Raw genomic sequence first — 25,417 nt, 5'->3', positions numbered from 1 at the left:
GTTATAGACATTTTTGGGCCCTACAACCCCAAGCATGAAATGTCCATAAACCAAGGGCTCCTAAGTCCCTAAAAGTGTTGTTCTAACCCCTAAAGGAACAAGGTCAACTGATTACAGCTTCTCCCAGAAGTTCTCCATGGAACACTACTCAGAACTGGTCAAAACTGGATCATTGCACTTGCTCCATGGCCAGAGTGCGATGCATTGCACCTTGTACACACGGGAAGTGCGTTGCATTTCAAAAAGCCCTTCTATGGGGTGCGATGGACGAGAAAAGACAAGTGGCGGAGACAGTTTACGAGGTGGATGATCATGGAATCTTCTAGAAACTTCTCCTAGGACACTTGCCTGTCAGAATCGCCCAAGGATGAGTAAGAGATCAATGAGATCTCCAAGTGGCATCAAAAACTATAAGAGAGAAGACACTAATCAAAAACCCAGAGCTGACTCACACCTCTGCAAATATCTATATATAGATCTCTCATCCCAGAGATCCAGGGGAGGGGAGGCTGGAATTTGCATATTGTAAGGAATTGCTGTTGGTTTCTAGAGACAAAACATCATATTGTTGGGTGATCTAAGCTTTGTTTCAGGTGAAGAGGGGATTCTTTGTTGGGAGGTTGATGCTGGGTCAGAACAATCGGTTGTAACTCCTCCTGGATCTTTTCTTGTTTTATCAATAAAAGCTATTTGAGTTTTCCTCCATGCTTTTGTATCATTGATGCTTGTTACATTTGTATGGTCAATTTACATCTGATCCTAGATTGTTTATGAATATATATCCATGTCTTTGTATAGTGCTATGGTTCTGTGATCTTGCAGGTACTTTGTGAAGCTGGGCGTGCAAGGGAGCAAGTAGCTGGGGACCATCAAAGAAGAGAGGGATCGAATCAAGGGATTAGCGCAAGACAGAGGTTAGTCCTTCTATTCCTCTCTATCTATAATTCATAAAGGAAAAACATAAGTAGCTTTTCTCTGTTTGTTTCTAAGGCAGCTGTCACACCTTAGTGGGATAGAGCAGTTCTATATAGACACTTTTCCCTGTAACAAAATGGCGACTCCACTGGGGAGATAATTAGTTTGTTTGTTTATCATTCTTTGTTGTCTATTTCATAAACTTACAAGTAGCATTCGAACTGCATTTGCCATAACAAATGCAAAGTAGACAACTGCTACTTCAATCCATCTACTGGATCTGTTTATGATTTAAACAACTGATTTACAAACTATCTGATTGCCCTTTGTAGCAACTCTAGAATTACCAGATCTAAACCGGCTGATGAATGATCCAATTGCTTATGCCCCCTGGTGGCCAGCGATTCCGCATAAACTTTCGTCAGATATTCCTAAATTTAATGGAAATCCGGGTGAAGACCCGTCGAATCATGTGATGACATTTCATCTGTGGTGTTCATCAAACACCCTAAACGATGATTCGATTAGGCTTCACCTTTTTAAGAGGACATTAACTGGTCCGGCTGCAAAATGGTACATCAAATTGCCTAGAGCTTCGTTCGACAACTTCAGTACCTTAGCCACAACCTTTTTAACCCATTTTCAATTACCAATAAGGTACGAAACAGGAATAGAAATTCTTACCAACTTCAAACAGACAACGGCCACTCACATATCTGATCATATACATGAGTGGCGACGTCGTCGTAGAATGGTAAAAACGTATGTTCCCGATCAGCTCTTAGCTCAATGGTTTATCAAGTCATTACTACCTTCCATCACGGAAGATGTGGCAAAGGGGGGGGGGGGTCGTAACAAAAGTGCAAGTTATCGCTCGTGCGCAATATTTGGACTTGATTTACACTCAGTCCAGCATGCTCTATGATAAAATACCTGACGCCGCTAGACCAGGTTTCTCAGTTCCTCCTCCTCCTAAATCAAAAAATGACTCTCATGCCGACGATGGCGTGATTGGCGCAACATACACGAAATCGACAAAGGCTACATCTAAAAAGGCCCGTAAGATTTCTAGTCAAAATGCAAATGAGGAACTTCTTGCCTCGGAAGTAAATGTTGTGTCGACCGACAAGGGTAAACAACTGAAGCAACCAGGGGGCAAGAAGAAAAAAAAAGGGAGAAAAAAGAAGCAGGATGAGTCATCTCCTAGAAAACCTTCTGCAAACCCTTCTGGGCAAAGCAAACCCCCTGCGGGGTGTCATATATGCGATGAGGATCCTCGGACGAGAGATTGTCCACATAAAGCTGAAGTTAAGAAACTCTTTAAGAGTTCAAAAACCACAGCAGTATTGACTAATCCGTTTCCAAACCCGGGAACCAAACTGGTTGCTAATCAAAATGCTTCCCGATCTCAAGTGCTAATGTTGTTGGTTTCAAAACAGCAAAATGATGCTTTGATATCGACAAGGAACAAAGATTATGGGAATCCACAGCTGTCGAACAACAAGGGTAAAGATCAACCTAGTAGTTCGACAACAACTTCGACCGAAGTTGTGCCACCCATCATTCCTAAACCAATGATAAAGCCGCCAAAGGGAGTAGTACACAAATCGACATTTAATCCTCGTGCCAAAGTAGCACAGAATTATAATATAGTAGAGGACCTGGCCCAATCGTCGTCCGCTATGTTGACACTTGACGTAATGCAAAATTGCCCCTCCCAAAAGCAAGCTTTATTATCAGCAATAGGTGGGATTGACCCAATGGATTCCAATCTTGTGGCCTTTGATCATAAAGGATATGACCCTCAATTACCGGCTCAACTAGCTTTCCTTATTCAAGTGAAAGTTCTCAACAAAACTGTTCATCGAACAATTATTGATGAGGGGGCATCTACATGTATTATGTCGATGAGTTGCTGGAAAAATTTAGGCTCACCACCCTTGTCGAGATCGTCAACAACGTTAAAAGCATTTGATGGATGATCATACACTCCATATGGGATTTTAAGTAACTTGCAAGTTGAACTAGGGGGCAAAACGGTAGAAATTGATGTTGAAGTAATCAACGAAAACCTCGATTACAACATCCTACTGGGAAGGCCCTGGATATATGCCATGGCCGCAGTTGTGTCGACCTACTTCAGGAAGATTGCATTTCCCTTCCAAGGAGGAATTACAATCATCGACCAACAAACATTTCTCCCCAACAGTTCACAAGTTACGGGAAGCATTCCAATGATCCATGGAAGCAATCATTCGCTTCAAAATATTGGAGTAGGCCTCCTAAAAGACCCTGCCTTAATGGGTACTTTTGCCCTACCGCCTCCAAGTAATCTGGCGGAAGTGGCCACAGTGGAAACCTGCAATATGAAATCTTCTATATCTAATGGATTCGGAAGATTCCTAAACATTTTGTCGGCATGGATCATCGCCATTTTAGAAATATTGTAGCAATCAATTTTCTTGGCTTGGGGGGCAAACCCAAATCAACGCTCATCGAGTGTTTGGATAGATAGGTCTAAGGAATATGGCACCTCTTCAGATCCTTGGTCGCATGTACATTCTACAGACAAAGGGATCATAGGAGAGGCACCATGGGAAGATTACCACCGTTGCTCCCATCTTCCGATTTACCACGAAGATTATTCCAACAACCTTAATCATCCATCAGTTTTTGATTTTCTATCAAATACTATAAATACGGTGGATTTCGAGGATGGTTCTTATCTCGTGTCGACCTCGTTAAAAAATGAAACAAGGAGTCATGAGGATAGTTCTTTTACTATATCAACCTCATTAAAAAATGAAACAAATCCCCTTTCCAAATCTCAAAGGTAAACCTTCATTCCAACCACCGAGTTGAATGCAATGAAGCTTGGGGGGCATGCACCTCGATTTGTGTTATTATACTGGGGGCATGCAAACTCGCAATGAGCAGTGTTACTGTAGGGTTCAAGCTCATTAAAAAATAAACACGCATCGAGCAGTGTTACCGCAAGGTTCAAGCTCGTTAAAAAATAAACCCGCATCGAGCAGTTTTAGCACATAGTTCAAGCTCGTTAAAAAATAAACATAAGACATGAGCAAATGTTTCCACCCGTGTTTAAGCTCGTTAAAAAATGAACTATTCCTCGATAAATAACCATCGTGAATGTAGTACTTCAGCAGTTAAAGCCTTGGTCGTGTTTGCACCATCACCTCCACTTTTTCATTGGTCGATCATTCACCTCCATTTGATTGTTTACCCATTTTGTGGAACAACTGCGAAGAGTGATTTCACTAGCCATCCTTGTGACACTGCCGTGATTGGAAAATTCCAAACCTTACCTGGAATCAACTGCTACCCGTTTTATCACTCGTTCCTCAAAAAACGAGTCTCCTTTAAGCTCTTTTCAACTGACTCATAAAATATGAAAAGATTACCGAGCCATTGGCCTCTCTAGCTCGTTAAAGGGACAGGAAGTGCTATCCCTCCTCTAGATTTTAATCTTTTTGGACCTGGGGGATTATTACACAAAAATATTGAGCGCTTGTTTTGTTCGGCTCGTTAAAAGTATTGAAAATTCATCCCTTCTGTATTGTTTTATACTTTTTCAGACTTAAGGGATTAGATGAAGAAAAAGGGATTTTGGAGTTACCTTTACGTTCCTTTTCAGACTCTCTAAAATTGAAAAGGACCGAGTTATCTTTGTCGTTAAACTCGTTAAAAAGATTAATAGCGACAAACTTGTCTATAGACGAGAACGAGTTTCACTATCGCTAGGCTCGTTAAAACATAGCGATGGGTTTTCCCGAAGGGAAAATTATAGAACAAGCATATGTTATCCTCCTCAAGCTTGACAAAAATAAAGAGTTACTGGTCAGCAATGACTAGGGAAAATTGGGAAGAAAACTCAAAGAAACTTTGTTGGTAGCAAGTCGCTCTTGAACATGACACTTCCGCTCCGTGTTCGAGTCGGGTTGGGTTGTTTCATTCACCGGTCACATCACCATGGTCACGCCATACCATCCACATTTGGGGTTAATGCTACCGATCCATCACATCAGTATCACTGATATGTTCAAGAGAAGTCATTCAGAGGATTCACCTGTGTCTCACCCACTACCATACATTATACTCCATTCTTTCATGACTGCCACCCTGAACCTTATATCATCAGATTGTTTTCACCTCCATTAAAATCATTTGCTCCATTCCGTGTCATTGATGTGGGATTCATTAAGGCCCTCCTGTGACGGATCACTTCTTGTCGACATCAGCTCATTATCCAAGAAGTTGATCTAGGAACACCCCATTGAGTACTTTGAAGCTTGCATGCCTCAATGGCAAGTTTCTCACTTCCAGCGACAGGTTTACATCAATGGCCTTCGACCGAAAGATTTTGCGCGGTGTTCGACGCCAAGTCCTTTATTCACACCACGTGAATTGTACTGCAGTACCTTGAGGGTCATTATCATTATCGGTGATTCCTCTCATGCTTGTTAACAATTTACATCATTGACTGGTAATCAAGCGATGTCTTTCCATGTTCGACTTCAGAACATTTCTCACATGGATCGACTTGTACTTTGAGTGAAGATCAGACGAGATTGAAGACTCCTAATCTAGTTTCAACCATCCGGGCTGCGATATATATTCAGGGGAAATAAAGACATTAAATGTACATCATTGCAGCACAGATAATCATCCTATCAAAAGGATGATGGCTGTACCAGAATCATCAGTCTACACTCAAACGATTGTCTGTCCTATGTACATGAAAATGAATTTATAAAGCTGAGCATGGGAATGCCCACCTCAGCTAGATCATGAAAATATTATGAAGATAATGTATTGTATTGTATCTTATTACAGGTCTCCTCCTAGCACTGAAAGAACTTCGAATCCTCATAATAAAGCATTTCACCCGACATCAAAAGATTAACAGCCTCATGCTTTAGGGGGCAACTGTTATAGACATTTTTGGGCCCTACAACCCCAAGCATAAAATGTCCATAAACCAAGGGCTCCTAAGTCCCTAAAAGTGTTGTTCTAACCCCTAAAGGAACAAGGTCAACTGATTACAGCTTCTCCCAGAAGTTCTCCATGAAAAACTACTCAGAACTGGTCAAAACTGGATCATTGCACTTGCTCCATGGCCAGAGTGCGATGCATTGCACCTTGTACACACAGGAAGTGTGTTGCATTTCAAAAATACCTTCTATGGGGTGTGATGGACGAGAAAAGACAAGTGGCGGAGACAGTTTACGAGGTGGATGATCATGGAATCTTCTAGAAACTTCTCCTAGGACACTTGCCTATCAGAATCGCCCAAGGATGAGTAAGAGATCAATGAGATCTCCAAGTGGCATCAAGAACTATCAGAGAGAAGACACTAATCAAAAACCCAGAGCTGACTCACACCTCTGCAAATATCTATATATAGATCTCTCATCCCAGAGATCCAGGGGAGGGGAGGCTAGAATTTGCATATTGTAAGGAATTGTTGTTGGTTTCTAGAGACAAAACATCATATTGTTGGGTGATCTAAGCTTTGTTTGAGGTGAAGAGGGGCTTCTTTGCTGGGAGGTTGATGCTGGGTCAGAACAAGCGGTTGTAACTCCTCCTGGATCTTTTCTTCTTTTATCAATAAAAGCTATTTGAGTTTTCCTCTATGCTTTTGTATCATTGATGCTTGTTACATTTGTATGGTCAATTTACATCTGATCCTAGATTGTTTATGAATATAGATCCATGTCTTTGTATAGTGCTATGCTTCTGTGATCTTGCAGGTACTTTGTTAAGCTGGGCGTGCAAGGGAGCAAGTAGCTGGGGACCATCAAAGAAGAGAGGGATCGAATCAATGGATTAGCGCAAGACAGAGGTTAGTCCTTCTATTCCTCTCTATCTATAATTCATAAAGGAAAAACATAAGTAGCTTTTTCTTTGTTTGTTTCTAAGGCAGCTGTCACACCTTAGTGGGATAGAGTAGTTCTATATAGACACTTTTCCCTGTAACAGCTCGCATGTGGAAGCTATAGGAACATGCTATTTAACTTTAAGTAGTGGCTTTTTTTATAATTAAAAAAAGACCTTTTATGTTCGAAGTTTTTCTAGAAACTTGATTTTAGTTTCAAAGCCTGTACCTTTTGGATATTCCTTTAACTTTTCATAAACATCCTTTAGTTTATTTTATAAATCTGATTGTGTTGAGAATGGTATTTTGTCTAATGGTCTTTACTGCATTAATTTACAAAACAATGTCACTTATGATTCAATGAATGTTCACACTAGCACTAAAAGATGTGTTATTAATGAAGATTCCTCTAAATTATGGCACCGGAGACTAGGTCATATCTCCATAGAAAGAATTAAAATATTGGTAAATGAAGGGGTACTTAATACTATGGATTTTACAGATTTTGAGACTTGTGTGGATTGCATAAAAGGAAAGTAGACCAACAAGTCAAAGAAAGGTGTCAATAGGAGTTCAGACATATTAGAGATCATACATACTAATATATGTAGTCCAGACATGGAATCACATGGTCATAGATACTTCATCTCTTTTATAGATGATTACTCACGATAGATGTATCTCTACATGCTTCATAAAAAGAACGAAGCATTAGATGCCTTTAAGATCTTTAAGGCTGAAGTAGAGAAACAATGTGGTAAGCAAATTAAGATTGTGAGATCAAATAAAGGTGGAGAATATTATGGTAGATACACAGAAGCTGGACAAGCACCTGGGCCATTTGCAAAATTTCTTTAAGAGCATGGGATAGTTGCCCAATGCACCATGCCTGGTTCACATGACCAGAATGGTGTAGCAGAAAGAAGAAAACGAACATTATTAGACATTGTGTAGAGTATGCTTAGTAGCTCCAATCTTCCTAAATCCTTGTGAACTGAAGCACTTAAGATGACAGTGTATATATTAAACGGAGTTCCAACCAAGGCTATTCGTAAAATGCCATTTGAATTATGGAAAGGTTGGAAACCGAGTTTGCGACATATGCGCGTTTGGGGATGCCCGTCTGAAGTAAGAATATATAATCCACAAGAGAAGAAGCTGGACCCAAGGACCATTAGTGGGTATTTCATTGGATATGCTAAAAGGTCTAAAGGTTATAGATTTTATTGTCCATCTCATGGCACTAGGATTGTGAAATCAAGAAATGCAAAGTTTCTTGTAAATGACTTGATCAGTGGGAGCGATCAAACCAGGAACATAGTTTCTGAGAAGGATCATTCAGAATCTCAACCTTCCACCTTAAGTGCTAGATTGATTATTGTTCACAGCACCCCTCAAGTACAAACTCGTGTTGAACAACCAATTGTTGAAGTTCCATAAGCTGCTGACGACATTTTAGTAGATCAGGTAGTTCAAGAGTTGCCAAGAACTTTTGAACAATGAGTTGAACTAGATACTTCTCAGGAAGATGATGGTACAACATTAAGAAGATCTTTTGGACCAAAGAGATCAACAATTCCTAATGATTATGTTGTGTATCTGCAAGAATCTAACTACAACATTGGAGTCGAAAATGATCCCGAGTCCTTTTCAAAAGCCATGAGTTGCAAAGAATTAGAATTATGTTACGATGCCATGAAGGAAGAGATGAATTCTATAAAGAGTAACGAATTCTGGGATCTTGTTGAGTTTCCTAATCGTGCAAATGCCATTGGATGTAAATGGGTCTTTAAGACAAAGAAAGACTCATTGGGCAACATTGAGAGATACAAGGCAAGACTCGTTGCTAAGGGATTCACTCAGAAAGAAGGAATCGATTACACAGAGACTTTCTCTATTGTATCCAAGAAAGATTCCTTGCATGTTATTATGGCATTAGTAGCCCATTTTGACTTGGAGTTGCAACAAATGGATGTGAAAATGACATTTCTCAATGAAGATCTAGAGGAGGAGGTTTACATCAAACAACCTGAAAGATTCCCCTCTAGTGATGGTGAGCAATTGGTTTGCAAGCTCAAGAAATCATTATACAGTTTAAAACAAGCATCTTGCCAATGGTATTTGAAATTCCATAATGCAATTCCTTGATTCGGTTTTGTAGAAAACATTATGGATCAATGTTTATACCTGAAAGTCAGTGGGAGTAAAATCTGTTTTCTTGTTTTATATGTGGATGAAATTGATAGCAACCAATGATAAGGGTTTGCTGCATGAGGTGAAACAATTCATCTCTAAAAATTTCGATATGAAGGATATGGGTGAGGCATCTTATGTCATTGGCATTAAGATCCATAGAGATAGATTTCGAGGCATCTTGGATCTGTCACAGGAAACCTATATTAATAAAATTTTAGAAAGATTTTGGATGAAATATTGTTCACCAGGTGTAGCTCCCATTGTGAAGGGTGATATGTTCAATTTGAACCAATGCCCGAAGAACGACTTTGAAAGGGAACAAATGAACATTCCATATGCTTCTGCTGTCGGAAGCCTAATGTATGCTCAAGTCTGCACAAGGCCTGACATTGCATTTGTTGTGGGAATGTTGGAATGATATCAGAGTGATCCAGATTTAGACCACTGGAGAGCTGCAAAGAAAGTGATGAGGTACCTTCAAGGAACCAAAAACTACATGCTTATGTATAGACGGATGGACAATTTGGAAGTAATTGGCTACTCAGATTCTGACTTTGCTGGATGTGTTGATTCATGCAATTCAACATCATGATACATTTTTATGATGGCTGATGGAGCTGTATCATAGAGGAATGCCAAGCAGACCATGATTGCCACTTCCACTATGGAAGCCAAGTTCGTCTCCTGTTTTGAGGATAATTTACATGGTGTATGGCTTAAGAGTTTCATTTCTGGGCTTAGAATTATGGATTCTATCTCTAATCCATTAAGAATGTATTGCAACAATTCAGCTGCTATTTTTATGGCTAAAAACAACAAAAGTGGGAGTCGAAATAAACACATTGACATTAAGTTTTTAGCTATAAGGGAACATGTTAAAGAAATAAAAGTGGTCATTGATCACGTCAGCAGTGAGTTGATGATTGTTGATCCTTTGACGAAGGGCATGCCACCATTGAAATTCAAGGATCATGTAATGAATATGGGACTTGGTTCCATTATGTAGTTTCTCGTTGTATGGACAATGTTATTTTAATGAAATTCTTAATTATTGTGATGTTTTTCTCATATTTATGTGCACCTTAATTTGATTTGAGAGAATTGATTTTTGTAGGACCAAGAATAAACATAAGATTTATTCACTGAGAAATTGTTTCCACATAAATTTTAATAGAAATAAATACATAGTAATACATGGAAGATAATACTCGTCATTAGAGGACTTATCGCCATGATTCATGTATTTATTACTTAATACAGATTATCAATGGGTTTTAAGATGAGACATTAAGATTGGAAGTATGGACCAAGTGGGAGAATGTTAGCTCCCATAACTACCGCCGAGTCGGATCCCTTAACAGCTCCGATGATTAGGAAGTTATCTGCCACCCATTCCAAAAATTTTGGAAATCAATTGTAGTCATTTCCTTAAATTACGGAAACTATCTTCAGTTAATTAATTTCTTGTTGGGACCTCCTGGAGTGTTCCATTACTCCCTCTGCGGTTCTCTACCATGATCTCTGGAACACTTGACACATAGCCAACAGAAGCTTGATGGAAGCTTGGCTATAAATACTTTTGTTTGGTCCCCAAGCTCACTAACTCAATCCCCTTCAGTTTTACACCATCAAGTTAGAGTGAGCAGAGCTTGGAAGTGCCACACAGGTGAAAGAAAAAGTTTGCAGGTTCCCTTCGTTCTTTATTCTTTGCCTTGTTCCAGTGCATGCTGCGTTGCAGAGGCAACCTATAAATTTTCGAGCAGGCCGCAATTACTCAGCATCACGAAGGACTGATCCGAACTATCCATTATCCATTTTCACTATTGGATAGAGTGACTATTCAAGTCCATACGATAAACCTCCTATTAGATTTTTGCGATCATATCCTCTTTCACATTTCGCTACATATATTAGCCCTCTACCTTTAGAATTTCCTCGTCTCTTACCTTCATGTGATTGGGTAAGCTTCTCCCATTCTTTTTACTATTGAATTATCTGTTTTGACTCAGTAATCCAAAGCTTCAATTCCATGGTTCATCTCCCCCTTGAACTGGATTATCTACAACAAAACTAAGAGCAGTTGTTGTGTAAAAGATCTACACAGTTGTGTACGAAATACATTGGAGTGAGAATAACATTAATGGCTGGAGGTATGACTTCTTGGGCATCAAGTTTTCAATTATTTTACGTGTTTATTCTGCATTATAGAATCGTTTTTAAGCTACCATCAAGACAAATGGAAAAGATCATGAGCGTTTCCATTCCGAGCCTCCTAGAACTGAAATTAGGAGATTTACCTTCGGCATTCACTACAGATTTATCTCCACCAATTAGACGGTCTTAGTGGTGTGTTGTGGGTACTCGCAAATACCTTTTATGAACTGGAAGTTGAGATGATCGACCTAATGACGTCAAGATTTGGAGTCCCATTTAGCAGCATAGGCCCTTGCATACCCTCCACTTTTGTCGATGGTCGTAATCCCCACGATACATGAGTCGGTGTGGATCCATGGAAGGCGACGGACAAGGTGCAGGATCGACTGGACCGAAAGCCCCCCTCCTCTGTTGTATACATTTCCTTCGGTAGCATCACAGTCATAAACCCGTAGCAAATCCATGAGTTGGCCTTGGGAATTGAGAGTAGCCAACAAAATTTCTTGTGGGTCATCCGGCCTCCTCCCGGGCACGACAACATTACGAAATTTTTTCCTGCAGGCTTCGCGCACTACTACACCAAGGGCACTTTTGAGACATTTTTTTAAGACAAAAGAGATATTTTGTCTCAAAAACTCATTTTTTATTTTAGATATTTTACATTAAAAATTAATATCAATTGATTTGTCTTAAATATAAACTTTAATACAAAAATAGGTTGAGACAAAAATATTTTAAGACAAAATTTTATATTTAAGACAAAAATAGTTTAAGACAAAAATATTTTAAGACAAAAGTAGTTTGAGACAAAAATTATTTTAAGACAAAACTTTATATTTAAGACAAAAATAATTTAAGATGAAAATATTTTGAGACAAAACTTTGTATTTAAGACAAAAGTAGTTTGAGACAAAAATGTAAAGACAAAACTTTATATTTAAGACAAAAATAGTTTGAGACAAAAACAATTTAAGACAAAATTATTTTAAGACAAAAATTTATACTTAAGATAAAAGCATTTTGAGACAAAAATATTTTAAGACAAAACTTTATATTTAATACAATGACCACTTTAGATTAAACCTATGTTTAATACGATATTTCACTTTGAATGAAAATGGAGGGCATCACTGAGTTTTAGGGTGATCTGCGCGCGTGTTTGGAACTGGAGCTCCCATGCCCTTGCTTCCTTCGCCATTGCAGCCCTCCATAGGCCCCATGCCTAGCAGCCCCTACTGCTGGGCTCCCAATCCTTCCTGGCATCCCAGCAATCGGGCTTTGCCTCCCTCCTTCGGCCAGTGTTGCGGCTGACACAGTGTCTGTGTCTGTGTTTTGCGATCGCAGAGGAGCGTAGCAGCTGCCATGAGTGTGCCTGGGGGTGGGGAGCCTTCTCCCACCCCACCAATTTCTTTAGAAGAAGTATTCATAAGATTTCTCTCACAGAAAGGGAAGAAACATTTGATTCCAGAAGTTCTGAAATTCATCAAAAAAATGGAGGAAATTCCTGAGATCACCCTGCCAGAAGACCAAACAATAAAAATTGCCCTAGCCCTGGCTGATAGAGGGTTGGTAGGAAAATTTATGGGACGTTGGCCCTCACAAAAAAAACAGATGACTGGATCCAACACAACTGGAGGCCCCAGCTGGAAAACAATATGATCTGTTATGTTTTCGGAAGAGGGTATTTCATTTTCCAATTCACCTCCAAAGAAGATCGAGATTTGGTTTTCAGAAATGGTCTGTATTTTATGGGAAATCAGGGTTTGTATCTTAATAAGTGGACCCTCAACTTCGATCCCTCAATCAATACCCCTAAATAGGTCCCAATCTGGGTCCAGCTTCCCAATCTTCCGATCCATTGCTGGAGCTACCACACCTTGCAGAAGATTGGAAATGGCCTAGACCATTTCATTGACAAAGTAGATAACAAGGGCCAATATACTTACGCAAGAATCTGTGTGGAAGTTGATCTGGAAGCTGGACTGCCTGAAGCAGTAAAACTTACAGTTGGAAAATGGCATCACTATCAAAAATTGGATTACGAGAAACTTCCTTTCAAATGCATAACCTGTCACGAACATGGACGCTTCCAACGAAATTGCCCAAAAGCTCCAACCGGGGACAAAGTGGATGAAGAAGGATGGAAAGAAATCAAAAAGGGCAAGGCAGTCCCAAAACCAATTGAGAAGAAAAATTCAGGGCCATTGGTGAAGCCCCGGCCTAAACCAAAAGCCAAAGAAGTTCCAAAAGAGCGTTCTTCCTCTGGGGTAAAGATAGATGCCATTGGAACCCAAGAGGAACCAGAAGACCCATCAAAGAAAGTGAAAGAAGCAGAGGGAAAGTCAACTCTTCCTCCATCAGAGGATGAAAAAGGGGAAAAAGAAGAAAACGAGGAGCACATCAGTCTAGGCTCTGATTCTGAGGGAGATTCAGAAGATGGAGTCTCAGATTCAGACAGCTCGCAAGTCACTCCTATCAAGTCAGCCAGGGGTCGAAAGTCCAAGAAGAAACAGAGAGAGGAACAAACTTATCTGGATGTTCTCCAAGGCTCTCAGAAAACTCTCAAAGGAATGATGAATACCAGATCTAGGCGCAAGCATGGTCAGGCTCCAAAAGGAGCCACAACCTTCCAAGCCAGTAAATAATGAAATATGTCTCCTGGAATTGCAGAGGGTTAGGTAGCAGGTTGAAAGAAGAAGCTCTGAAAGACATTGTAAGGATGTACTTGCCTAAAATCCTTCTCATCCAGGAGACAAAACTAGAGGACCTTCTACTCCTCCAAGCAAGCAAAGCATTCTGGCATAAAGGCCAAGGGAGAGCAGTCAGCGCCAGAGGCGCCTCTGGAGGGATTGCCTCCTTTTGGGACAGCTCCAAATATGATCTGATTCATGAAGAATGTTGCCCCCATTGGCTACTCACTAAGCTCCTCCATAAAGAATCTGGCCACCAAGTAAGTATGTTCAATCTTTATGCTCCGGTCTTACCATCTGAGAAAAAAATTTGTTGGGACTCGCTCCAGTCCTATATTTTCTTGCACAACCCAGAAAATATTATTATTGCAGGTGATTTGAATGTTATGCTAGCTACAGAAGAGAAAAAGGGGGGCTCGCTGGTCAGGGACCCAGCTAGAGAATGGGTTGAATACCTCATTTTAGATTGGGAATTGGAGGACATCAAGCCCACATTTGGGAAATTCACCTGGTCAAACAAAAGGATAGGCCTCGGCCACATTGCTGCTCATCTGGACAAATTTCTAGTCCAATCCTCCTTCTTGACTTGTGGTCTAATGGCCACCTCTAAAATTCTGCCGAACTACACCTTTTACCATAAACCCATTCTGCTTGAGCTCTCCTTGGATGGAAATCTTGGCCCCATTCCCTTTAGATTCAGTTCTCTATGGATTCATCAAGAAGGATTCTAGGAGGTGGTCTCCGAGGCCTGGAACTGGCAACTTCAAGGATCCCCTTTCTTTGTGTGGGAAGAAAAAATGAGGAGACTTAAAAGGGAGCTCAAGGAGTGGGCTAAAAGGTTGAAAATGCCCACCACCAAAAGAAAGGAGATGCATGACAGTTTAGCAGGCCATCAATTAACAATGGAGAATTCTGATTTAACTCAAATCCTTCTTCAAAAAGAAGTAGAGCTGCAAAAATATCTCCATGGAGCAAGTATGGATGAAGAAGAGTTCTGGAGACAGAAGTCCAGAAATCTTTGGTTACAGGACGGAGACAAAAATACAAGCTACTTCCATAAGCAAGCTGAAGCACGCAAGCACTTCAAAACAATAAGTGAAATTCAGTATCAAAACATTGTGGTTAAAGATTTTGAAGGCATAAAGCGAGTAGCCCACTCCTTCAAACATCTTTACTCTGCCCCGAAAGACCCTCCTATCGATTCTCAAGCCTATTTGATTGATCTTATTCCTCACTGTGTTCAAGATTCTGACAATATGATGCTGACTGCTCCAATCAGTATGAATGAGATTAAAGAAGCTTTGGATTTCATGGATCTGGATAAAGCCCCGGGCCTTGATGGGTTCACTGCAAGGTTCTACCTGACTTGCTGGCCTACAATTAAAAAAGACCTTCTGAGAATGATCAATAAATCTTAGACCTGCACCAATATTGGAGGCAATACCAACTCGGCCTTCCTTTCCTTGATTCTAAAAGACAAAGGCACCACCGATTTCAGCAGATTCAGGCCCATATCTTTGTGTAATACAAGTTATAAGTTGATTACAAAAATAATAGCCAACCGTATTAAGAAAATTTTGCCGGTCATCATCCTTGAAAACCAAGGAGGATTCATAAAAGGAGAAAGATACTTGACAATATTGTGCTGGTGCAAGAAGCAACTCATTCAAGCTGTCATCGAAAAGAGAAAGGCATGGTGATTAAGCTAGATTTGACAAATGCCTTTGACAGGGTAAGACATGATTTCCTATTTTCTGTGATGGAGAAATTTGGCTTCTCAAAAGTTCTCATAACTTGGGTGAAAGCCTGCATTGCCTCCCCTTGGATAGCGCCTTTGGTTACTGGTCATTCAATGAAAGTTTTCCAGGTCTCAAGGGGGCTAAGAAAAGGTTTCCCTTTGTCCCCGCTTCTTTATGCCATTCAAGCTTCAGTGCTCAACTTCCAGCTAGACTATTGTCAACAGATCCAAACTCTGCCAGGCCTGAAAATGGCTCACAATGTTAAAGACATAAATCATGCCCAGTTTGTTGATGATGCATTATTTCTTGGAGCAGCTAACATAAAATTTGCTAGAACCTTCAAGAAGGAGCTATATATTTATAGGGAGGTTTCGGGCAACAAGATTAAATATCTAAAAAGCACGATCTATGGCTGGAATTACTCGATCAAAGATTTGATAGACATAGCAAGGCTATTAGAAATGGAAAGAACCCTGACCTGGGAGTCATTTAAGTATCTTGGGATCCCAATATTCAAATGAAATCCTAAGGTAGCTCACTGGATGCCCCTGCTAGACAAGCTGAATCTCAGAATACAAGCTTGGGGAGCCTCATGGTTGAATAATGTTGGGAAGGTAATCCTTATGAAATTTGTTCTCATAAGTCTCCCAGCTTATCAGAACTCCATTGTACTAGCCCCTAAAACCTTTATTAGTAAAGTGGATGGTCTCCTAAGAAGATTTATGTGGGAGGGAGGGAAAAATAATGAAAGAAGGCTCCATTTAGTTAATTGGGACACTATTAACAAGCCATTCTTGGAATGAGGTCTCCAAATGCAGGATCTGGCAGCCCAAAATCTTTCTCTGGGCTCCAAGCTCCTTTGGAACATTGTTTCTAGGAATCCTAGTTGGAGCAAGAGAGTTCTGTTGAAAAAATATTTTCATGGGCAGCATTTGAGGTGCTTGGACCAGCCTCCTAGAATTTCCAAAGGATCACCAGTTTTCAAAATCTATCTCACAACTTTGAAACTTTTCAGTCATAAGCTTTATTGGATCCCAGGTAATGGGAAAAAAATAAAAATTTGGGAAGATTCAATTCTTGGAGATCAGCCCTTGAATCAGATGGCAGAACTGGAAAATATCAGAGCTTGGCTTCAGGCTAGCAATCTGGAAACCCTTTGGGACATCTCCAATTGGACAAATGATGCAGAAAGTATATGGGATGGTTGGAATTTAGGGGAGGTCCCTCATTGGCTGGATGGTGAAGCCAATTTATTGTTGGATTTCTCCAAGGAAAACATCCCTTAAAGGCCTCTTCTAAAAACAAAAGAGGGCGGGGTTCTCTTTCAAGCTCTTACTCAGAAGCAGAAGGTTACAAAAGTATGATGGTTGTCCCTAGCGTCCCCCTAGAGCCAACTCAATGGAAATTTATTTGGTCTTTTCCTGCTCTCCCCAAAATTGACTTCTTTTGCTGGACTCTGGCGCATAAAAGTATCCTCACTAGAGATAACCTGAGGAAGTGTGAAATGGAAGGTCCATCCAGGTGCCCTCTTTGTGCATCGGATGAAGAAACGGCTAACCACCTATTCTTATTGTGCCCCTTTGCTCAAGAAGTTTGGAAGGGTGTCCTAATGTTAGGACTTGACAAAATAGAGCTTCCAGGAAATATTCAGGACCTGCTAAGAAACTGGGCCAAGTTATCCCCATTTTGTCTCTCCAAAAAAGCCTTCTCAAGATTGGCTGGATATGCATCCCAAAATTCACATGCTGGAAACTATGGTTGGAGAGGAACAACAGAATATTTATGGAGGAGAGTTGTAACCTGATCAGAATTATCACTAAGATCAAAGCTCTGTTGGGGGAGGCCTTAGAAACCAAACCCAACATAAGAAATGGCATGATTTTGGACAGCAAGGAAGATCAATGGTTAAAAGAGCTTGTTCCAAATAATCAGAATAGATCCATTCCTCCTGCTAAAGCCCCTTCTCATTGTGAAATTTGTCTGGAAGAATAAGAATTCATCAAATGAAGATCTGCTTTGGATGATCACTGCCTATTCTTCTATGGGGCCTCTAAAGGTAACCTAGGAAAGGTGGGTGGCGGGGGAGTTATCTTAAGCCTAGGTGGCTCAACTGAGCTGCACTTTGCTTGGGGTCTGGGGCATGAAACAAACAACAGAGTAGAGGCTCTTGCTCTATGGCAGGGTCTAAATCTGGCTATCAAGAGGAATCTCCTCTCCATCTTAGTCTTTGGAGACTCCAAACTAATTATACAGGCTATGAACTCTCAAAAGATCCCTTCTCAGGTGTAGTTAGCCCCCATCCTCAAAAAAATTAGACTACTATTTCCCAAGTTCCACAGAATCTCCTTTTATCATGTTCTGAGGAAGTTAAACTCATAGGCAGACTTGGTAGCCAACCTAGGCTCTCTCAGGAGCAGGAGATCTCTGTTAGTAAATGATGTTGAATCGGACTGCAACATTCCTTAATTCTAGAGTTTTCTGGGCCTTTGTTCCTTTTAGAATTTTGTTGATTCAGATTCTCCAGACTTCGGGACCAAATCATTTTGAGTTGGCTGTTGTTAAGAAACGCAGACTCATCCATAAGGGAAATTTAGAATGCAACCGTGGCAGTTTCGATCTCTGTTCGTCATTGGAACTCACTATTGCGTCTGGGTAGGTGCTGGGGAGATCACGAGGGCCTCTTCAAGGCTAATTTACCACTCTTGGCATTCTTGAAGACTATATAACACTCTGCCAGACATTTCAAAAAGGAAACACAGTGATTCTTGGGATGATCTGGCACTCCAGCGCATTGGATCTCCTCTCTGCAAGCTAGGAAGTAGAGCTACGTCACAGAAAGCAAAAGCAGTGGAATTTCAAGGCACCATTCTGAAACCAAATCAAGTTCTTTTTCAAGCCTCTATCTGCATTCACAGTGTAACTCATTCAACGAACTATTCAAAAGCAAAATCTTCCTTCCCTGCTAACTGTAACAAGGAAATATAGGATTTCAGTGTTAAAGTCCTTGGCAGCTGATTTGCCGAATTTTAAATAAAAATTAACTGTTTATGTCAAAAAGAAGAAAATGGAGAGCGGCGCGCTTAGGGTTTGACACTGCTCTACAACTGGTATACCTTCACAGACTGCATCATTCTGCCATTAACCTTCAGCCATAAGGTAGCTATAGCACAATAAGGAACAACTATCGTGCAATGAAACCCCCTCAGGGGGAGGACATGATGCCTCCCCCCCGCTAATATGGAAAATGGCCTGCGACAGACTGAAAATGTCAAGATGGACCATCCACAAGATACAGTAATAGAGAATGAAAATACACCAATGAATAACAACAAAAATGAAGAACCACGAGTGACGTCAAACACTTACAAGCCGGTAGCAGTTGACAGACCCAAAATCGAGCTCCCAAGTCATTACATCAACACTCAGATCCAGTTTATGAGGGATCATGCTTTGATAAGAAATTTCATAGGCCTTTGTCCAACGGAGAAAGCTTTGCACAGCTGGATCATAGCCAAATGGAAGCCAAAAGGGCACATAACACTGCGGTTAGGGCCTAAGGGCTTCTTTACTACCATTTTCAACTGTCTGGAGGATCGAAATAGGGTATTGGATGGAGGACCATATTGCTTCAATGCAGCAGGGATATACCTAAGAGGATGGATCGAGCGCTTTAACCCAGACAAAGAAGATCTAAGTTGGGCCTCGGTGTGGTTGCACCTTTATTCTCTCCCTCTGGAGTATTGGGGCGAAGACTCTTTGCAAGACATTGTGAATGGTTTAGGCGAATCCATCAAAGTGGCAGAGGAGACAAAGCTGAAGCGATACACCTCCTATGCGTGGATCTGTGTATACATGCACCTCAGAAAAGCTCTCCCGGATGCGGTAAGCCTCTACCATGATGATTATGAATGGTTACAAACAATAGATTATGAGCATGTACCATTCCGCTGTCGAAAATGCCACGCCTTGGGCCATTTATTCTGAGACTGTCCCTCCAATATGAAATCCACAATCACCCCTTCAATAGACAAATCCGACTCGGATGGGTTCACAAAAGTTCCCAATCGCCAAAAGACTGATAAAAATCCCTCTACCTTAGTCAAAAAACCTGTCACCAGCACCTCCTTGCCTTCAACAAGCAACAACTTTGAAATCCTGCTCCAGTCGGAGGTTCATATTTCAGATAATAAAAAACAACCTGAAGCCATTCCTAAGACTTCCACCCATTCTGATCCGTCAAGCTCAAAGAAAGCCCTCACTTCTAAGCAACCCACAGACACCAAAATGCCCTCTCCCAGTAACATGCAGAAAAGGACTGCTCAAGGTATGGAGGTAGATAACACTCAGATGCAACTCACGATTGTAGATGATACAGAGGCGGAGCAGGAAATAATACATCACATGGAAGAGGAACTAGAGAGCTTCGACATTGGAACAACAAGATCTTTAAAGATAAAGATACCTCAATCAGGCTTCTTTGTAGCAAGGCTAAAATACTTGCGATAGAAACCATCACATCTAAGAGCACAAAAAAAATTGACATAACAAGTCTTTAGGCTGAAGAAAGAGATTTCATAAGGATCCTGATAGATAAGATTAGTCTCCCTCTAGCAGTGAAAATCTACAGCAACTTGGGCAGTGATCACAGCCACAACTGGAAAATTTGACTGAAGCAGGACGACTTCAACAACTGGCTCCGCACAAGCAACACCCACTCCTTGTTCTTTGACGGTGCCTCCAAATCAAATCCGAGAGCAGTGGGAGCAAGGGGAGTTATCTACAATCCCAATGGTGAGCCCTTAGTCACCTTCAAGTGGGGATTAGGGATCCTCTCAAACAATAGAGTAGAGGCTCTGGCACTCTATCAAGGAATACTTCAACTAAAGATTCAGGGAATCCAGAAAGCTATGATCTTCGGCGATTCTGCTATCATTATTAATTTAATGACTAGCAAGCGAAAAGCCTCCAATATCTTCTTACAGCAAACCATCAGCAGATGCCAAGTCATGATCAATCAAACTCAGGATTTCCAATGTTACCATATCCTTCATACCATCAATCGGGAAGCTGATAAATGCACTAGTCAAGCATGCATACGGCCAAAAGGAAATATCCTCTGTAACAATGAGGACTTGTTTCAATTTCTTCCATGATTCCCATGATTTGTGAAAATTTATCATATCTAGTTACTTGCATTTTTCTTAGGGCGTACCCTGACCAAATCCAAAACAATCCCGAGGTTATCTGCTCTACGCCGCCAGAAATCCCCCCTTTTCTCATTGCAGACTCCTCTGCTTTTGTGAATTCATGTTGCCCCTGTGGAACCCGTGATCGCCTCAGCTCCCTCCACGTGATCCAGTCCTTCACGCCTCACTGCTCGTTTGCTACTAATACCAGGATGCACCCTCTTCATTCCCAAACCTCCCTTCCCATCTTCGCTCGTTCTGCTGCACTCGTGATTATCTTGGATCGCAGTTCTTTCAGTGACAGTTTCCCTTTTTCCCCCACTGCTCTCACCCCCTTACGCAGTCTCTTCCTTGCCCGATCCTATACTTCTGCTCTTCCTGGGAGTCGATGGCCTCTGTTCTCTCCTCCCTATTTTTCTATCTCTTCTCCACTCAAAGTACTTCCTTTCGAGCCTGTGTTGCCAAGGATCACTTCTTCCCTACTTCATATTCTAATCTCCTATAATCATCCCTCCTCCTTATCTGCTTCAGCATCAAACTTTATTTTTTTGGGAATTTCTTATCACTCTGCTCTCGATTCTCTGAGCCCTCTTTCCTCCCTCTTCCCTGCTCTTCAGATCCCTTGTTTGGTTTTCACTGTCTCGTCTGTTACAGCTTGCTGGACCGATCTAAAGGAACAACAGAATAGGAACAACAGAAAAGGAATGGCAGAAAAGGAACAGCAGGAAAAACGGAACAACAAAAAAGGAACAGCAAAAAGGAATAGAGGAAAAGAAAAACGCAGCTCCAACAAGGTCGTCAAGCTTGAAGCAAGTCGGCACCGACGACAAACCTAAAGAGTCCACTGCTCAGCACATTAGCCACAGCAATATAGATTGATGATATGTAAATGCTGTTATTTATTACTGCAGTTTGTTAGAATTTACCTTTGGTCTTTGGTTTTTAGAAGCCCAAAAGGCAGGATTAACGAGGAATTTTGTTTAAGCTGTAACTCCTTCTTCCCCAGATCTTCATGGCACCTCAGCATGTATTTCAGGAGCGCAATCTCCCTCTTTTTTTTTTCTTTTTTTTTTTTCAGATTTATAATAGCAACCGAATTTGTCAAAAAATAAAAAAAAAAAAATATGACCCCATTCCTCCCTTGATAGATCCAAGGTTAGTATATTTGTCCTAATATAATAAATGTGTTTCTCTTTTATATTATTAAATTATGTTGCTTCAATAATCATGTCCTTATTGTTAAGGGGAGATTGTCTTAAAGTAAGTGTTGTCATAAGTAGTGTGATAGAAGTAACAATGGGAAACTATATCTATATATTTTTTTATACATGTGAAAAAGTAATCCCTAATTTACTTATGTCCATGGTAGTGAAAATCTATTTTTTATAGTGGTAGCTCAATTATTTGTCATGTCAATATGAGTAGTGGTACCTTGTGGTCATTGTATTATGTTTAGTAGATATAGTAATAAATGGTGTAATTTAAAATTTTTAATTTAGACTACATTTACATCACAATGTGATACTCTATAATTGTACCAAAACTTAGCAGTGAAGACATGACAAGTAACTAGATGTATTCAACAAAATTTTAATCTTTATCATTGTGTCTTTGAATAATATTTATAGTGCTAGCTAAATTGGGTAGTATTGACTTACTTTTACGATTCACATAGATATCATCATAACTCGTTGGTTTTGATACTTGATTATTTGAAAATAAATGCTAGTTAAATTAGGTAGTATTGACTTAGTTTTCCAATGCTAGTTAAATTATTAACTTGGTTAATGCTTGAATTGAGGCTTCTGTGATCCATAACATTTATAAGAAGAAATTTCGGTGTAAATCACATGCAGAAAATATCTGTCGACGCGTTTCAAACCAGCTAGTGTGGTTCATCGTCAGGACAAGTTGAGGAGTCAGATCATGGTTGCAAATTAAATAGGGAGAGCAAATCTTCCAAATGGCTAGGTTGACTAGGTTGACCAATAACGGCTATAAAGAAAAATGGCTAGATGATATTATAATGTTAAGAAGTTAAAAGGTGATAAAAATGATATTATAAATATAGTAATTAATATATTATATATTCGAATGTAATATTTTTATTGTAGTCAAAAGGTAATAAAAACTACTATTATGATTATAGTAAAATAAAAAATAAAAAAATTAATATATTATGTATCCAAAAGTGATTCCATTCTATTTTATTCATATATATATATATATCTATATCTATATATATATATATATATATATATATATATATATATATATATATATATATATATATATATATATATATTTGACAAATTCGGTTGCTATTATAAATCTAAAAAATGGTGGGAGATTGGGCTCCAGAAATACATGCTGAGGTACCAAGAAGAGCTAGGAAAGAAGGAGTTACAACTTAAACAAAATTCCTCCGTAATCCTGCCTTTTGGGCTTCTAAAAACCAAAGACCAAAGGTAAATCCTAACAAATTGCAGTAATAAATAACAGAATTTAAAAAGCATCAGTCTATATTACTGTGGTTGATGTGTCGAGCAATGGACTCTTCAGGTTTGTCGTCGGCGCCGACTTGCTTCAAGCTTGACGAACTTGTTGGAGCTGCGTTTTTCTTTTCTGTTGTTCCTTTTCTGCGTTTCCTTTTCTGCTGTTCCTTTTCTGCTATTCCATTGTTCCTATTGTTCCTTTTCTACTGTATTTTTTGTTGTTTCTTTTCTGCTGTTTTGTTTTTTCTGCTTTAAAAAGCGGAGGGGTATATAAATATAGAGGGGAGAACAGAGGCCTTCGTTTCTCAGGAAAGCAGAGAAGTAAGAATAGGCAAGGAAGGAACTACGAAGGGAGGAGTATGCGATAGGGGGAAATAGGGGCAGTCACTGAAAAAGAGCGCTATGAAACAACAGTGATCCGAAATGATCGAAAGAGCCGCGGAACAAGCGAAAATGGGAAGGGAGGCTTGGGGGTAAATAGAATGCATCCTGGTATAAGTAGCAAGCAAACAGAGAGGTAGGAAGGACATGATCACGAGGTGAGTGCTGAGGTGGTCACGAATTCTGCACAGGAAACATAGATTCAATAAATATGAGGAGATTGCAAGGAGAAAAGGGAGGATTTCTGACAGCGTGGAGTAGATAGCCTCGAGATTGTTTTTTATTTGGTTAGGGTACGCCCTAAGCAAGATGTGAGTCTTTAGATATGAAAATTTTTTACAAGTCATGGGAATCATGGAAGAAATTGGAATTGTTCCTCGTTGTTACAGAGGATATTTCCTTTTGGTCTTGTACAAGCTTGGCTGGCACGTTTATCAGCTTCCCGATTGATGGTCCAAAGGATATGGTAAAATTGGAAATCTTGAGTTTGATTGATCATGACTTGGCATCTGTTGATGGTTTGCTGTAAGAGGATGTTGGAGGATTTTCGTTTGCTAGTCATTAAACTGATAATGATAGCAGAATCGCCGAAGATCATAGCTTTCTTGATTTCATGAATTTGTAGTTGAAGAATTCCTTGATAGAGCACCAGAGCCTCTGCTCCGTTGTTTGAAAGGATCCCTAATCCCCACTCAAAGGTGACTAAGGGCTCACCATTGGGTTTTTAGATAACTCCCCCTACTCCCGCTTATCCTGGATTTGATTTGGAGGCACCATCAAAGAACAAGGAGTGGGTGTTGCTAGTGCGGAGCCACTTCTTGAAGTCATCTTGCTTTAGTCGGATTTTCCAATTGTGACTGTGATTGCTGTTGAAGTTTCTATAGATTTTCATTGCTGGAAAGATACTGATCTTATATATTAGACTCCTTATGAAATCTTTTTCTTCAACCCAAAGACTTGTCATGTCCATTTTTTTGTGCTCTTAGAAGCGATGGTTTTTATCGCAAGGCTTTTAGCCTTGCTACAAAGATGCCTAATTGTGGTCTCTTTATCTTTAAAGATCTTGTTGTTCCTAGCAATCCAGATCCTCCATAAGAGGGCAAATAGGAGGGCATCCCACACTCTCTTGGCATTGTTGTTTTTCATGGATTGCCAGGGGTAGTTTTTTTTCCAGTTGTTAAGGAATTCCCCAATGGATTGCTAAGAGTTCCAGGTAAAGGGAACAATTGGGGTAATACTGTTCCAATAGGAAAAAGCAAAAGGACACAAAATGAAGAGGTGTTGGATGGACTCCTCTGCTTCTTGGCAATTAGGGAATCTGGAGGGTCTAGCAATGCCTTTTTTTTAAAGATTTTCTGCCATGAGAGCTTTTTCTTTTAAGAGGGTCCACATAAAAATTTCACCTTAGGGATGGCTTCTGATTTCCGCACTATTTTCCAATGTTTCCATGTTGGTGCTGGGTAGTCCCCATTGCAAAGATAATTTTATCCTACATGTATTGAGTAGCTGGTGCCAGTGGGGTCCCATCGGAATCCATCCTTGCCATTTTTTATTGTAGGAGCAATGGTGTGGAGGTGTATCTGAAAGTTGTCAAGATTCTATTTAAGTCGTTGAGGGATGGGAGGAAGGCTCCATCTCTTCCAAGCTTGGGTATTTGTGTCCCATTGTGAAATTTGATCTAAACTGTATATTACTTTACTTTGAAGAAAGAGAATTATTGGAGCCATACTTGGAAGACTTCTAATTGGTTGATTCCCCATAATTT

The 25,417-nt window shown here is 40.1% G+C and overlaps 1 pseudogene; it reads left to right on the top strand.

The window, feature by feature from the left end:
- The first annotated feature begins 11,147 nt into the window (after window positions 1-11,147).
- The window catches only part of LOC149186972 (mogroside I-E synthase-like), a 55,609-nt pseudogene continuing 41,339 nt past the window's right edge, over window positions 11,148-25,417 (top strand).

This window comes from Pinus tabuliformis, chromosome 3_1 (genome assembly GCF_031772625.1).
Source record: "Pinus tabuliformis cultivar Carrire ecotype Pingquan chromosome 3_1, CPIR1, whole genome shotgun sequence".
Lineage (NCBI taxonomy): Eukaryota > Viridiplantae > Streptophyta > Pinopsida > Pinales > Pinaceae > Pinus > Pinus tabuliformis.
Note: the sequence above shows the minus strand (reverse complement) of the source record. Positions and strands in the feature narration are given on the sequence as shown.